Source organism: Bactrocera dorsalis, chromosome 2 (genome assembly GCF_023373825.1).
Source record: "Bactrocera dorsalis isolate Fly_Bdor chromosome 2, ASM2337382v1, whole genome shotgun sequence".
NCBI lineage: Eukaryota > Metazoa > Arthropoda > Insecta > Diptera > Tephritidae > Bactrocera > Bactrocera dorsalis.
The window spans coordinates 103,415,740-103,433,757 of record NC_064304.1 but is presented as its reverse complement, the minus strand read 5'-3'; the positions used below and the strand labels follow the sequence as shown (position 1 = coordinate 103,433,757).

The 18,018-nt window shown below is 35.1% G+C and overlaps 1 protein-coding gene across 7 annotated transcripts in view; it reads right to left on the bottom strand.

Annotated features, from left to right (window-relative positions):
• LOC105222005 (ATP-binding cassette sub-family C member 4) overlaps positions 1-18,018 on the bottom strand; it is a 63,720-nt gene that overhangs the window by 41,338 nt on the left and 4,364 nt on the right. For 3 of the 7 annotated variants that reach the window (XM_049448979.1, XM_049448980.1, XM_049448981.1), the window contains exon 1: positions 16,350-17,114. The exons of 1 other annotated variant lie outside the window; for it this stretch is intronic. The gene's annotated coding sequence lies outside the window, so the exon portion shown is untranslated. Of the gene's footprint in view, positions 1-16,349; positions 17,115-18,018 lie in introns of those variants that run through there. 3 more of the 7 variants (XR_007421786.1, XM_049448976.1, XM_049448977.1) reach the window with 2 other exon arrangements.

The following is an 18,018-nucleotide window of genomic DNA, read 5'->3' as shown; positions in this document are numbered from 1 at the left end:
ATCCCACAATATAAAAGTCATCCAACGTAAGTAGTTCGATGTACAATATTTAAATTAAATTTTTTTTAATTGGGTATATACCAATAAACAAAACAGAAAAACAAACAAAGCAATAAATTTCACTTCCCCAAAGATATAATCACATATGATTGGTCTTACATTCATAGGGTATACAAAGTTTTGTCGGATTCTGTATATATGTTAAGGTCATGGCCATACGTTGATTATATATGAGTGCACATTATCGGCATAAATACATATGTATATGTATACGATGAAAACATATACATATGTATATATGAATAAATATTCATAAAATGCGCATCTCTATTAAAGTCAACGTTTTGCATTCCAATAATTGTACACATTTATTTATTATTAAAGCTCAAACTGCTATCGCTTTTTATTTACATAATTAATTGTAGGCCCACATACATATGTATATTCCAATTAAATTAATTATATCAATATTATTGCAGAATATTGTGTTTTGGTTTGGTGGACCGCTGACAGCAACATCTCATACAAAAAACCATTGGAGAGGGAGAGGATACAACGACTCGCTGTTCACTGTTACTCAGCTCATCACCAAACAACATACCTGTAGCAGTGGAAAACTCTGTAGCAAAATCACCTACAAAAATGGCAGCCGGCATAGCTCAATAAGCAGGGAGGGATGCAGACGCACCAAAACTGGCTAATGGAGTAGGAAGCGGAATTTATTGCTTGGAGCTGGATCTCATGCGACTCTACAAGCTTTCCGAATACTGCAGCATCTTCCGGGGGGAAATCTTCGTAGTCGGGGAATCGGCTGAGCTGATAGCTAACAACGCAACAATCAATATAAATATCGTCAATATATAGTTCGATAGCAAAGCGGCACTCAAGACAATTTGTGTGTACTGGGTTCCAGGCCACAAATGAATTCCGGAAAACGAAATAGCTGATGAGATTTTCAAAAGTGTCATGCGTCTTGGTACCGACCAAATACGGGAAATCCGGAAGTCGTTAAAAACAATATACAATGAAATTTCCGGAAAGGCTGACAGATGGATCAGGGCGAGAAGGACCTTAAAGTCTTGCAGGATCGCCAATAGTGCAAGAGCCTCGAATAGAAACAATTATTTGTTTTACTTACACGGTCTTCAAAGGACTGAAGAATATTTGTTGGCCTAATGCAGTGGTCGGCATGAAAGGAACTGCGACTGTGTGCGTGAGCACGAAAATTACCGAAACGCACTGAGAACTGTGTACCCTTACATTTTGATAACAAATCCATTCTTTCGTGAACAAGCAATGCCATGTTTTTTATTCATTTGAAATACATATATTACGATTAAAATAATTATATTGGACATAAAATGCAAAATTACATGCAGAAAGTGCAGGGAAAGTAGACATGAGAGACGCTATAAACCTCCTATGACTTTATCTAGTACTATCTAGGACAAGGGACTATACAAGTATTAAAATTATATAATATATCAAATCGCTCGTAAAGTTCACATTTATCGCCCTGTATGACGAATACTTCACCTAAAACTGAATCTCCATCTGGCATTACTAACCAGTAGTTCTATGTCTGGCTTGTCAGCTGGCCGGTATAACCTAACCTAACGACGATAATAAATAAAAATAGGAACAGCTAATTTCGGATATAACAGAACATTTTATATTCTTGCCATTCGCAAAGTTTAAAGCCGGAGTAATAACGGGTGATACAAGTAGATGTACTTTTTTCAGTAGCCTTTTTTGACAGATCACGCGTGAGTCATGTTTGGCATTTCATCATGGAAATCATTGAACTTTATTACCACTTACTGAGCGTATTGTTCACAACACTATCACCCATCTTGAGACCTAACATTCATTATTGCATAATATTCGACCGAATAGACCACTTCCAGCACGCAGACGCAGAAGCAGGAGAAAATATAACAGACGTAGCTGAGAGTGTATACGAAGACCGTAAAGAGTCGATTCGGTGCCGTTCGCAGCAACTCGGACTCACGTATGGAACGACTTGGCGCATTTTACGTCAAGATCTTAAATGGAAGGCGTAAAAACGAAGTGCAATCTGTAGGGATGCAAGGGCTGCCATTTTATCCAAAAAAGCAACAGTTTGGTGTGATTTGTGGACAGGTGGAATCAATGGAATCAATCTTAAAAAATTATGACTGTGAGAACGTAACCGCCAGTGGCAACCGTTATCGTGGCATGACAACCGACTATTTGATGCTTGAAATTGAAGTTCGCGATCTCGGCGACGTTCAGTTTCAACAAGACGGCGCCACTTCTCACACATAAACGCACGCATAAATAAATGGATTTATTGAGAGAACACTTCAATGAGCAGATAATTTCACGTTTTCGGCCGGCCGATTGACCACCATGATCGTAAGATATCGCAACGTTCGATTTTTTCCTGTGGGGTATGTAAAGTCTAAAGTTTATGCGGACAATCCCGGTTCGATTCAGACCTTGGAGCAAAACATCACCTCAGTCATTCACCGGTTACCAGTTGAAATGCTCGAACGAGTCACCGAATATTAAACTTAACGGATGGACTATCTGAGACGTAGCTGCAGCCAACATTTAAAAGAGATAATTTTCAAAAAATAAATGCCAAAGACTGTTATTTCTAGTGATAATGAACATTCCCCATTAAATTTAAAGTTTCTGTATTGTTTCTTTAAAAAAGTAGGGAACCTCGAAATGGATTACTCTTTATATACCCAGGCTCAACCAAGAACTTTGCGAAATACCCAAAATATTCAGGAATCGTGGCTGTTCTAGTAACGCACTCGGTCACCGTGATGGCCTTCGATCGTTTTATATATGTGGTACATATTTTATAATTGCATTTTTTTATTTAGATGAAGCAATTATACTTCATTTAATTTTTTTACACTAATGTATATTTAAAGTAATTTTAATTTGGATAGTTTTGATAACAGATCATAGTATAAATGATATTGGTTTTAGTAACTATTTATATTTAAAATTTAAGCTAATCATTTGTAAATCAAAAAGGGTGGAAGAAGAATTATTATACGCAATTCATCACGAGTCCATTGCGGACGCACAGTTTCCAGAAACGTTAATCGCAACTAAGTATGTCTAACGTTTTGACTAAAGTGTTTCTTGTACTCCTGCTTTTGAAGCTGTCTGCAAACTCGAATGCCTCTAAAGCAGCGGTAATTACAAATGTTTTAAAATTAATTATATTTGCAACAAAAAAACAAATGAAATGAAATAAAATAACATTAACTATAATTTAGTTTAACGAAATTCATATATGTACATATGTATGTTCTTTCTTTCAGCGTAACCTAGCTTTTAGCTTGTCCTATATGAATTTAACTTACGGTGAAAAGGATATCTTTAGTGAATTTAAATACAAATTTTATAATGAAAAACGTAAAGTGAAGATTGTAATTGAATTTAAAGTGAAGGAAAATGTAACGAGCTACGATTTACATTCCTCAATAGATTTATTACGTGGCGATGACAGCCGCTTAAATTTAATGAAAGTACCTGTAAATGGTTGCCAACTTGGGAAACTAGGCACAATTGCAAACAGCATGCTTGGAGTATTTTTTAGAGAGATGAGACGAATATCAAATTTGCCATTGCGCTGCCCACTTTATGCGGTAAGTAAAGTGAAGTGTTGACAAATTGCTCGAATATTTTAATCTTAAATTTATTTATTTTTTGGTTTCTTCAGAACAAATTGTATTATTTAAGGAATTACACCATAAATCCAGATTCATTTCCACCTATAACGATCCCAATGCAATGGATATTAACAATACAAATTTTCCAAAAGAAAAATTATGTTGGCACCCTATATTTTCATGGCAAGTTTTACATAGTATGAATTAATAAATATTTTAAATAAAATCTTTAATAAAAAAATTGGCAAAAGTATGTATCAGAGTATAATAGTTTTGTTCACCTAACGGTTGTACGTATCACCTAAAACAAAGCGAGATAGATATGGGGTTGTATACTATATACTATGTATACATATAAATGATCAAGATGAGGAGAGGAGTTGAAAATGACTGTCTGTTTGTCCTTGTTGTAACTTGAGTAAAATTTAAGAAGATGAAACTTGGTACTCGTACTATTTATTGGCAAACAAAATTACGAGTTCGCAGATGGGAGTAATCGGACTACCGCCGTGCCCACAAAACGCCATTAAAAGAAAACTCTTACTACACTATATCGACAGTGTGAAAATGGATGAAATCGGATAATAACCCTGCCCACTCCCCACATAACGATAAAAACTGTAGATACATTAAATTTCACCTCCGAGATGATATGAGAGGACTTTATGGGAGCCGATGTGAAAATTCAACGATGGGTATGGCACCGTCCACTTTTTGGTGAAATCACATATCTCGAAGTCGACCGACCGATTTCGACTAAATTAAGTGAATTGCAATAAATTCTTTTTTTAAGTATGGCACTTTATGACCGAAAATTTCCCAAATCACGTGATTAAGTGTCGGTCGGATCATGGTATAAGGAAATAATAATTTCGTTTGAAGTACCCATAAGTAGTAATCTTGGCGTCACTAACTAGTGCATAAAAAATTGCATTTCATTAAGTACTCTCTTATATCTGTATGCAAAAATATTTGTAAATAAACGCGAAAGGGCGTAAAACGAACACATTTTATCAGAGATAACAAACGATTAGTTGAATATACATATGTAAATATAATTAAAGTGTGATTATGAGTTAAGGTAAGCAAACTCTCTATTTCAAGTGTAAGTTTTTGATTCTAGATATAAGCACACGGCTTCTGGAGCAATAATTGCAAGCTTTAGTAAACCTCTTTATTGACCAAGGGATTTGCTTAACATTAGGTGGCGAACTTTCGTATCATTTCCAAAGGGCAACCTGAGTATATACTTACATATATACGATTATGTATTGAATCCAACCAAACAAAAAATTACTTCGTGAATCTCTGTAATGTGTTGCTATGTTATACATGGATACAAATAATAGAATTTTAATTTAAAAACTCATTGCTTTCATATTCGATTCGTAATATTATTGGCTGTTGGCCTGAAATTGTGATATCGATTCATGAATGTGAACGGGAGAGGGTAAGACAATACGAATAATAGGTCGCTTGTTAAAAAATGGATAGAAAAATGGAAGCAGTAATTGAGGTGCACCGAGTTTCACTTCTGATTTTGGCTCTCATTTACTTAATTAAAATAGCTGACGTAATAGCTTGTAGAACTTTCTTATGTCAATGTACGTTAACATATTATATATGAAAAACATCATTGTCGAAGCTGCTGGAACTTCGAAGGGGTTTTGTCACGAAGTTCGTAGCATTTAAAAAGAAACGTCGGAGACCATATAAAGTCGGATTAGCCAAGTTCGTCTGTCTGTATATACTGTCTATACGAACTAGCTCTTGAGTTTTTTTAGATACAAACCTTAAATTTGATACACGTTCTTTTCTCCCCAAGAAGCTGTTCGGAATCACCCAGAACTAATAACTATTGCATATAGCTGCGACACAAACTAAACGATCGGATCCAGTGCATGGACCCGTTTTCATTTGACGTGATACCTTTACCAAATCTGCCATGGGTAAATTTATACCGATCCAAAGCAACAGTGCAATCTTCGAAAAAATTGTTCAAGTCGAGTCACTATATAAATTGGCAGTACAAAATCAAATTTGAGGGTAAATAAAGTGCTGTTTAACCAATACAATCCACCATGTCACAAGTCAGTGAAAACGATGGCGAAAATCCATGAATTGGTCTTCGAATTTCTTCCGCATCCATCGTATTCTCTAGACCTGGCCCCAGCGACCATTTCCTCTTCTCAGATCTTAAATGAATGCTCGCTGGGAAGAAATTTTGGTCGAATAAAGAGATGATCACCGAAACTGAGACGTATTTTGAAGCAAAGACCAAATCGTACAACAAAAATAGGATTGTAAATTTCTAAGATAGCTATAACTAGTGTGTCACCGTTGAAGGGAACTATGTACGTATGTATATTGTAGGCCAGGGACTTTTCAATTGAATATACATATATACATGGTGCGTTCCAAAGTATACATTACTTTTTGAATATAGCGTCCCTTGGTGGCGCCATCTATATGTCGACTAGTGCGTTAGGATCTGCTATCTTTATGGATTGTGCAGTGAAGAGAAGTTATTGCGTTTTAAGTGTCTGTATGTTTGTGTTACCGGTGCGAACAAAGAGACAACGTTACATTTTGTTTTAAAACTGGTAAAACTTTTACCGAAACGTTTCAATTGATGAAACAAGTTCAAAGTGGGCGTGAGGACATAAATGACGATCATCATGTGGGCCAATCAAAATCCGTGATCACCGGAAATTCCATCGGAACTGTGCGTGAAATCATCAAAAATCAGCCGCAATCATCATTGAAATTCGTGGAAATTGAATTGAACATCTCCAAAAAATCGAGTTATCGCATTTTGTTCGAACATTTGGGCTTACGAAAGGTGTGTGCACAGTTTGTTCCGCACAAATTGGCTGACGACCGAAAATTGCCCAGAATTCATGATTCGAGGGACGATTATTTGACCAAAAGTCACATTTTAACGATTAACCACTCCCTGTATTCGCCTGATATGACACCGTGCGAATTCTTCCTTTTTGGGAAAATGCATTTGCCCATGAAAGGAAAGCGTTATGCGGACGTAGAGATCATTTAAAAGGCTTGCACCGGCATACTGGCCATCGAGCTAAAACACTCCTTTGACATGCTTTTGTACCGTGCAAAATACTGTATTGAAGCAGAAGGAGACTATTTTGAATAAAATAAATTGATTTTGCCGAAAAAAAAACATTTGTTCTATTTTTTTAAAGTCCTGTTTACTTTGGAACGGTGCGTTGTATATGCAATAGAAATAATTCTTCATTACAAGCGCCTATTGAAGTCATCAATTCGCATTCCAGTAATTTCACTCATTTATTTGTTATTAAAGCTCAAAATGCTATCGCTTTTTGTTTACATAATTAATTGTAGGCTCACATACATATGTATGTATATCCCATAAACCTTTTACATAAATGTGTGCATATACTCCAATTTAAAAATATACAATATTAATAATATTATTTACAATAAGTATGGTATGTGATGTGTGTTTATTGTTTATTGAAATCGAAATTTAACTGAATTATAAATAATCCTATTATTGAAGACTTAAAGATTAAATATACATTTTCCAGGAATTGAAATTTGATATTGGCTAGTGAGTTGTAGAAAAGAATGACTTCAAGAGTGATAGAAGTGTGGTAGAGATAAAGTAAGCTTTTAAAATTACGGCTACGACGTCACAAATAGCAGGTAAGTGGCTGATTTTCAAAAACTAAGTGTGTAATGCCAAGTTGTCCGTTAATTTGTCGTTCGAAAAGAGAGGGCGTTTACCAAAATTTACCATGTTTACCCATTTTTCTTTGTTTTCTTGGTACACTTCTCATATGAACGTATGTGAAGTTTCATTTTCATTCGTTGTTTACAAGCCATTTAGTGTCGCCGTGTCACAGTATTTTTTTACAATGGAAAAATTGTTGCAGTGATAAAATCTTATTTTTGGAAGGCGCAGCACCAAAAGAAGTTCATGAACAAATGTTAAAAGTGTATAATGATTGTTCACCTACAATTAGAACAATAGAAAGATGGGTTGCTGAGTTTAAACGTAGTCGTATAAACCTTGAAGACGATCCACGTGAAGGACGTCCGAAAAGCGCATCCACACCAGAAATCATAGCCAAAATACAGGATATGGTTTTGGAAGACCGTCGATTGAGTGAGAGAGATTTAGTAGAGTCTCTACCCATCTAATTAGGCACACACTGTGCCATAATTTATGTCAAATTCTGGGTCTTAGAAAGCTGTATGCACAATGGGTGCCGCATTCGCTAACAATAGAACAAAAACACGTTCGAATGCGACATTCTCAGCAACATTTGGAGCGTTTTAAAAAGGATAAAATGGACTTTGTGCATCAATTCATCACTATGGAGGAAACTTGATCCATGAAAAATTCGTGAAAAAAGACCCGGTTTGCAAAAAAAAAAATCTTTTTTCATCAGGACAACACACGGTGTCACAAGAGCATTTTGACAACAGCTATAATCAATGTATTACAGTTCGAATTGTTGAAGCATCCATCGTATTCACTAGATTTCGCCCCCAGCGACTTTCATTTGTTTCCAGAACTCAAAAAAAGTATGCATGGCAGACGTTTTTCATCAAATGAAGAGGTCATAACGACCGTTGAAGCCTATTTTGCAGACTTTCCGGATTCTCAGTTCAGGAATGGGATGCACAGATTAGAAGATCGTTGAAGCAAGTGCATTAATGTTCAGGGAGATTATACTGAATAATAAAGTGTATCGTGAGTCATTGTTCGGACTGAGTGGCTATAGCATACCATGACTCACAATACACTTTACATTATTCAGTATAATCTCCCTGAACATGCCATACAAACTCACTGACGTATGTTCCTAGAAGGCATCTTTAGTATTTGTGAAGGGTATTAGAGCTTCTGTGGGGCAAAAATTAAAGAGGTAATATTTGTAATACAAATACTGCAACTGATAAAGGAAAAGAGTTTTGAAGAAAAACTGAATGATGAAGTGGTGAGTTTGGAAATGTTATATTAATGATTTTTCAGCGAATTTTGTTTTAATTCTTCGCTCGACTGAAAACGGATTCTTCGGAGCGGCAATTTCAGTATGGGTCATAAACTCATGTCTCATCGGCAGTTATAAAGCTCTCCATGAATGTGGAATCGGATTTCGCACGATCAAGCAAAAAAAGATCAGTTTACCGAGACGAGTCGAGCTATAACGCGTTTCATACCCAAAATGTCCACCAAAATCATTCGAATGGACTCAGGAGAGATGTCCAGCTCTCTTGTCATCTCTCGAACACTTGCTTGACGATTTTCAAGCACCACATCCTTCACTTTCAATCCATCAATTGAAGAGGTAGTAGGTCGTCCGGATCGAGGCATGTTTTCAACGATCTTTCAACCGTATTTGAAGGATTTGTACTACTGGTAGGCTTGTGTTTTTGATAACATTCGTAACGATTCCACATACGTAATTTGGTTAGATGTACAAAACTTAAGGCAAACTCTTTGTGATAGATCATGCTCATATTTGGCATAGTAATTAAGGACAGTCCTATCAATTAAGCAAAATAAATACATTCTTTTGAAATACTATTTACCCAGGGAATTTAATTACAATTCCCGGTTGCTTTTTTGTCACAGTGTATGAAACACCCTATTCATACATATGTATATTGATAAATACGCAAACTAGGATAACATTAGCCTAGTAAGTAGATAATTAAAAAGTGATTGGCACAGCATGACATTGCATGCCGGAATATCTAATCATTGCCAGACATATCTTTGTTTATTTTGTGCATATTGCATGAGTATTCTATTTCATATCTTATCGACCGTTTTTTTATACCTTAAACGTTTATTTTTTCTTGTTGTTTTTAATGGATAACAACAAAGAAGCCTGCAAATAAGTGTTGTCCTAATTGCTTTGATTACCAGTTTACATTATATACCAATATCTATGGAGTGATCGTGCTATATAATAGAGCTACCTTATTAAAAGTCGCATTAAGGCAGATAAAAGGTAAAATAAGTAATTTGAGTTACTTTTATTACTAGAAATTTCATCAGTTGAAATGCAATTAAAAGGAATACAACAACGATTTGACGTTGGAAATGCCATTTTGTGGAAAGAAGCAACAAGATAGCCGGCAGGTAAACAACGTTATACTGAGCCAGACAGCTGTGTCTGTAGATATAAAACAGCTGTTCCACAACACTTGTTATATTCTATCAAAATTAGCGGACACATGTTATTAGCATAATATTCTATTGAACAAATAATAATTGCCAACAATGTCGATTGCAATTATTAATTACTTTCGCTGTCAAGCAAACCGTCAAACACTACATTTCTTCCAAAGCAATTGTCAGGAGTTGTGTGACAAATGACACTGCACAGCTTTTCACAAATACAACTCTATCATTACACCATTTTTATGGCAACATTCCTGAAGTAATTTGGAAGAATAGTACTTTAATTAGACCCGACTGCCGTGGACTGTTTATGTATTTCATAGTAACCGATGCTAAAATTTTACATATCACTAGAAAGCTTAAGTGATTTGAGTGTTATTTGGGGCGCTGCGCTAGGTCAAGCATCTTTGGTTTAATCAATGTCGTCACGACATTATCTAAGAATTTCACAAAGTGATTTTGAGGACGACATTAGGAAGGTAATCGAGATAGCTGACACTATCAATACACTAAAATGCTTGACAACGAATGATATTTTACAATAGCAACAGGAAATTAAACGGAATATCTGATGAAATTATCAAGAAACCGCCCACTACATATACATACATATGTACATATAAATCACAGTCGCTAAATGACTGTAAACTAGTGTAATTGTTATTATTATTATTTTTTGCATTATGTTTGCGTTAATTCGATTTACTGAGTGGCTAATATGGCACATTTAGACTGATAAGCGGAAAATTATTAACTTTATGAAACGAGTGCAAAACGTAGTAATAATTAGATTATTATTCCGCTCAATTTGTAAATTTGTTGTATGTCGTGATCCAAGTAGAGGTACTTTTTTCAATAACCTTTTTTTTTTTGGCAGATCACGCGCGGGTCGTGTCAAGCTGTCATATGATTTTTGTTGACTATTATTTGGCATTTCAACATGGAAATATTCGGCGCAGATAATTACACGTTTTGGGCCGGTCGATTGGCTACCAAGATCATGTGATATCACACCGCTAGACTTTTTCCTGTGGGGCTATGTAAAGTCTAAAGTTTTTACGAACGATTCCGCTTCGATTCAGGCCTTTTAGCAAAACATCACGCGTGTCATTCGCCAGTTACCAGTCGAAATGCTTGAATTAGTCATAAAAATTGAACTCAACAGATGGACCATCTGAGACGTAGGCGCGGCCAATATTTGAAAGAGATAATCTTCAAAAAGAAAAAAAAGAATCTTCAAAAAATAAATGCCAAATAATGTTCTTTCGATATGATAATAAACATTTCCCATTAAATTTGAAGTTTCCGTGTTGTTTCTTTAAAAAAGTAGGGAACCTCGAAATGGATCTCCCTTTATTATTACGCTAAAAGTATCCTTCTTCCAAATCGATTTTCTCTCCGGAACCGTAGATATTTGACTCAAAATTATTCGTTATATCTCGCATATTTATATGTTGAATAACGATCCTATTGGTAACCCTATGTTATATTATACAAATTTGCATTGCTTTCACGAAGAAATCATCTCCTTCGCCAAAAGCGTTAAATTTTTTAATTTTACTACAAAATTTCTTCAGAAATCGGTAACCTTATAATCTGTATTTTACTATTCTTCGGTCTCTATTATTTCTAATGGAACCTTGCTATTTTTACGGTAACACAAAGGAGTAACTGCTTAGTGCCCTCCCAGTTTTATTTACATTTTAGTACAACACTCTTTGGTTAGCTGATTCATGGTCCGCATAATTTTAGGCACACATTAACATTAATCATAAAAGCACATTATATTTTTATGTAGCTTTGTATGCATATTTGTATATATGTCGATCGATTTAGATTTATTTCTATTTCGGTTGGAAAAATTTGTTCCGGTCAAAATTGGTTTCACTTCATTTTAATTGGCAATCACGTGCTCGTCAGTTTATATAAACTTTTTATATGCCTTTTGCATGTTAATAATTATATACATATATGTACATATGTATGTATTATATACAGACTTGTAATTTAATAAGTTTAATGTATTTACAATGCAAACATCATTTTAATAATCTACAATTTACTAATGTTTTATATATGTAACTATATACATGCATATATTTATATAATAATAAATGAATGGAGAAATAAAGGGTCTTAAATTGGCTGAGTAAATGAAATAAAAATTGCAATTGCGGAGTATACATTATACCCTGAACGGGGTTATACGAGTAATATACCAATAAAAAAAATTATCATTGTGTGGAGTTCAGCTGATAAGGCATTTCCATCTATCTGCTGTACATATGTACATATTCTCAGTTTTTTCAGATATCGACCTGAAATTTCGCGCACGTGCTTTTTTCCATAGGAAGCTGCTTGATTGAATTGCTGATATCGGATCATTTACATATATGGTAGTTATATAATCGCACAGATCTGAGAAAATATAGTTCTTGTATGGAAAACTATATTCTTATGCTATATAATAATACTTCATATAGATAGTGATGAATATGCGATTCGGATTGAACAACTATAGCATATAGCTGCCATACAAGCTGACTAATCAAAATTAACCATGTTCCGCCCAAAAAATAAAACAGACAGATTTCGAGTAGATTAGCTTCAGAGCACCTCAATGACGAGGAAAACAAGTTTCAAAACTAGAGCATTTGGAAACAGTATATGGAGACAAATTCGAAAGTATTATACTTCATAAACAATTTAAGCAAGTAAAATTAATGTCTAAAGTTTGTTAAATATAATGTTATTTTCGCGGGGCTGTTATATGTATTAAATTTGAAAAACGGTGGTGCGAACAGGAGGGGGATTGAAAATTTTTGTACACTTGAGACCACTGACTCCAAATTTCGGTATAAATTGTAATAATATATACATATATACATATATTATTTATATATTTTTATTTTTCCATGATGAAATGGCAATCCTTACTGAAGATAAATGTCAAAAGAGCGTGAAAAAATATGGCGTCTTTTGCTGACCCTATCGGTCTACTTTTGTAGCGTCCCTATTGAAAACCCCGTTAAGTAGGGAACGTTTTATTATATTTGAGAACTTATCAGCAAATAATAAATAATACGTGCCAACAATACAGTATATTCATACATACATATACATATACTATATACATATGTAACTAAATAACAAGATGCAGACGAGACTTTATAGAGGCCTAACTGTCTAGTACGAGCATGGTAGAAACAGAAGTAAGGAAATGGGTTTCCCTTTGAAGTTTCCATACGCAGTAAGCTTGATGTCACTAACTAGTGCATAGAAATATTGCATTCCATAAAAATCTATCTTATCAATTATTTCTGCACGCTGAAATAAATAAAGTAAATAAACGCGAATGGGCGTAAAATGAGCACATTCAGAGATAACGAACGCTAAGCTTGCAGTTAAGAGTGGAGTTTGCAAATACAATTAAAATATTATTTTTAGTTAAAGTAGGCAAACTCTATTTTTCAAGTGGTACATTCTTTTGGCTTGTTAACCTACTTTTTTATTCTAACGGTTTTTGTGCCGGCTTGTTGCGCAATAGTTACAAGCTTTTGTAAACCGGTTCAACGACCATATGATGTGCTTAATGACGAGCGGCGAACTACCAAGGCGCTAAAGCAACTTAAATTTGGAAACCCGAAATTTAGTATGTATGTATTATATGTATGTATGTATTTACGTAAGTAAGAAATGTACTGTTAGCATAGAGTATTTCAACCCAGCAAACAACAACAACTTCGATAATCTCTGAGACTGAGTTCCGTACGGACTTTTGTTTTCTTCTATAAGCCTAAAGCTCAAAGGTATTATAATTATGATCAAGCTTTTCAATGATTGGAATTGTTTCTTATGTTTCTAAAACGACGCTTTGTCCAAGCGTGTTTCCATGTATCATTTTCTAAACAGTAACTTCAAAGTGAAGACGAATTTATTGCTTTGTGAGAGTGTGACTCGTATCAGACAGGTAACCCTGGAACACCGTAATATCCAATGTTAGGTTATGTTTCGAGTTTCACGGCAGCAGCAATGAGCACGGAATAGTTGAAACACTGCAATATTGTGAGAACGAAACTTCGCAAACGATCATCACGATCTAAGTAGCTTACTGTGGCGTCAGCAGAAAAGCACTAAGTTAATCCCCGTTGCAGTAAATGTATTTTAAACATTATCCTCTATATGTGCTAAAAAGTGTCAAGCACAGCATGTCAGTGGATGCCAGAATATCTAATCATTGCTAGACATTTACGCATAAGTACTTTTATTTTTTGTTAGATAATAGTAATCAAGGGTGCATAGACGTTTTGTGCATATATTAATTACTTTTGCTTTTTCACTATTTGCGTATAATAAAAATTTATGGTGTGTGCAAAATTTTTAGGTGCTTTAAAAATCTTTATCATACAAAATTAGAAATTACACTGTTGTGAGCAAAAAGTAGTAAGACTTTTTAATTTAAATTTCGCGCGAAAACCCAGTCTTCGAAATATTTTTTTCTAGGTTACCTGTAAGTGATCTCTAAAGTGCAATCGGCATTTTTTACGATGTGTGAAATTATTCAACAAAAAAGTTCCATTCAATTTTATTCACAGAACCAAATTTCTGGTGCCGAAACGTTCATAATATAGGAAAAGGCCTTTGGTGATAATTGTTTGTCGAGAGCAAGTGTTTTTAATTGGTACAAATTATTCAAAGAGGGTAGAGTCCAGGACGGTCATCAACATCAACTGATTGGTGCTTGAGAATCGACGACGATGTGTGCTGCACTCCGAATTCCCTTCGACCTGCCAAACTGGGACTCCCGGGATGATATGAAAGGGAGTCGCGGTCAAAATTGTACAATCGGCGTGGCACCGCCCACTTTTAAATATTATAACATATTTGAGGACCTGCTCGACTGACTTCAATTAAATTCGGCACATTTGATCCTTGCACATTCAAGTATACAAATAAAGCAACAACTGATATAACGGGATAAAACTTCGCACGAACAATGCCTTTAGCGTATGCCACCTTATGACCATAAATTATCCAAATCGAATCAAAAGTATCGAATATGTTGACGCCAGTGCTTTAGTTGACTTTTTACTGAAAATATCGGGCAATGCGTGAGATATACTCGTATAATTGAAATTTGGAGAAATTCCTTTGCTAATATTCTTAATATGAAGATTTTCGAACTTCAGGGTGGCTTTATGTGGTATATATCGCCCAATATGTGGGTTATCTCAATGAAAAGAGCGGGTCGATACTAACATCCATATACTACATATGTATGTATGTATAATGACAAACCTTATGTCGAATATGTCGGCCAGTGTATGAATTAAATCTATATTGCTGGGTTCCGCTCTTTAGGTTGAAGTTTTCGACCTTGTGGTATTTTCTGGCTTTGATTCATGCAAGAGTAAAAAATGTTCGGTTTCACCCAAACTTAGCCTTTCCTTACTTGTTTAGTATAAATTCACCTCTGAATATTTCGCCGGCTTTGATCTATGCAAGTTGCAAGAGTAAAAAAAAGTCTTTACTTGTTAAGCACTTTTTTTTATGAGGCAGCATTTTTCGAATATCTACGCTGATTACTGGAAGACAAACGACTAACCAAAGCACAGAAGATAGTAAAAGGTATAATCAATAAAAGAGCCAAAAACTGAGTTTTTCTAATTGATTGAGTACTAAATTCTCAAAACCTTTTAACACTTTATGGCCAGAAAACATTTTTTAAAAGGAAAATGGACATCTTTTGGTATTCCAGTTACGAACTATAAAAACAAGGAAAGGTGTGATTTTTTTGTTCTATTACCGTTTCAATGCATGTATAGGATGACCCAAAGTTGAAATTTGTCGCCATTTCAATTAATCTGCACAGAAGTTAAAACACTATTCTAACCATATTTTGTATGAAATTTTCGAGCCGTGGCTGCCAAACTTTCATTAATCTTGAAATATTCTTCAATAATGAAAACACGTTGTTCTATCCATTTTTACCAAGCCTACATTTTGGGCTGTGGATTTATTTCTTTATTTTTAGGGTTATCAACACTTTACTACATACATACGTAAATGGCGGCAAATCTTGCGTTATTTCTGGGACACCCTTCACCTTTATATAAATATATTTTCTACACACATATTTGTGTTTGATTACTCGCGCATTACAAAAAAATTTCATGCGTACATTATTCTACGCAATTATCGACGCAGCCTGTATAATTGATTTAATTTCATAAAAAGAAATTTTATTACTCCAAATATTCGTCCGCCGTAATAACACTTAGCAACAATTTGAAATATGTATATATAATCGCGAATTGAAAAATTTGCTATTAAAAGGAATACAAGAACAAGTTCGCTTTGAAATTCCATTAGACGGAAAGAAACGCTGATAGCCGGTGACATGTAAACAAACGTGCGCGGCTACCGGCAGCATAACCTATACGTAAGTGAGTAGGTAAGTATAAAACAGCTGTGCGTCTACTTACCACTAAAATAACGAATGAAAACGGTGATAAGCACGTCTGCAGTGCGAAGGTAACTATTGGCTAAACTGAAGATTGTATCGTACACCGAGTTTCGCAAAAAACGAAACGAGCAACAACGCTTGTATTATTTGGTCAAAATTAGCACAACAACTCTACTAGCAAAATACTCGATTAAACACAAAATAATTGCCAACACATCTGGGTTTAATTTTTGCCTTCCTTTGCTGTGAATTTAACTGTCAAACACCAAATGTTCTTCAAGCAAAAGTCAAATGTTGTGTAACACAATGACAGAGCACATTGACAACGCCGTGATTTGCGCAAAATTATTTTAAACAACAACAATGGACAAAAGTAGTGTGTTTCATTCAAGGCAACACAATTAAGTAAATACTTAAGTAAAAACATGCATACAAGTCTAAACAACTAATTTGTATTTGGTTAAATTTCACATGTTCACTTTTGCACACCACTTGCTAACCTCACTGGTACTTAGTTATTTGTATATCTATTCTGTGGTTATTTTCTTTTTAACAAATTTAAACCATATACGACGAAAAGAGAAAATTTCTTTGCAAATCACATTTGTATATATGTATGAATGTATGTAGATAAGCACGTCATACCGCCGCTCCCTAAATGAATTTCGCGAAGCACCTAAAAACCGGCACAACAAACACCGCAGATGCTTAACAACCGTCAGCTACACCTGAACTAAATTACCGTTGGCCAACCGCGCAGGCAGCCCGAATAGAACTAAAATTATGAGAAACATTTGAGTATGATTTTAGCCGACCACTGCCACTTCCTTCAATATAGTTTACGAGTACTTTTATGCTCGCATAGAACGTGAAATGACGTACTAAGTCATACGAGAACATGTGTATGCATGTATGTATGTAGCTATAGAAACGTACACATGCAATATTGTACCAATACATTCTATAGTATGTGGCTAGTACGAGCCTGTACTAATGAGCTAAAGAGCGACTTTTGGAGCAATGCGCGCGTATCCAACAGTAGCGAAATTGATTCTCACGGTGAACTTTAAGCATTTGGTAACCGGTGTGAGAGAAGCAACTTGTGGGGCATTTCATGTGAAATGGGGCTTTGGTTTGAAAAATTCTTAAAAATAAATTTCAAAATACTGAGTTAAATGTTATTTACAACGTGCGTTCCAAAGTAAACAGGACTTTTGCATCTAGCGCCCCCTGGTGGCGACATCTATATGCGTTAGAATCTGCTATCTTTATCGATTGTCCAGTGAAAATTGACATTTGACATTTCATTGATTGAAAGTGAAGTTATGGCGTTTTAGGTGTCAGTATGTTTGTGTTACCGGTGCGAAAATGAGCTTCGAATAAAGTGACAACATTAAATTTTGTTTTAAAATTGGTAAAACTTTTACTGATGAAACAAATTTATGGCGACGATTGCCTACCCCGTAGCAGAGTGCACGAGAGGTTTCAACGTTTTCAAAGGGATCGTGAGGACATAAATGACGATCAACATGTGGGCCAATACAAATCCGCGATCATCGGAAATTCAATCGAAACTGTGCGTGAATTCATCAAAAATCAGCCGAAATCATCATTGAAATTCATGGAAATGGAACATCTCCGAAACATCGATTTATCGCATTTTGACCGAAGATTTGGGCTTACGAAAG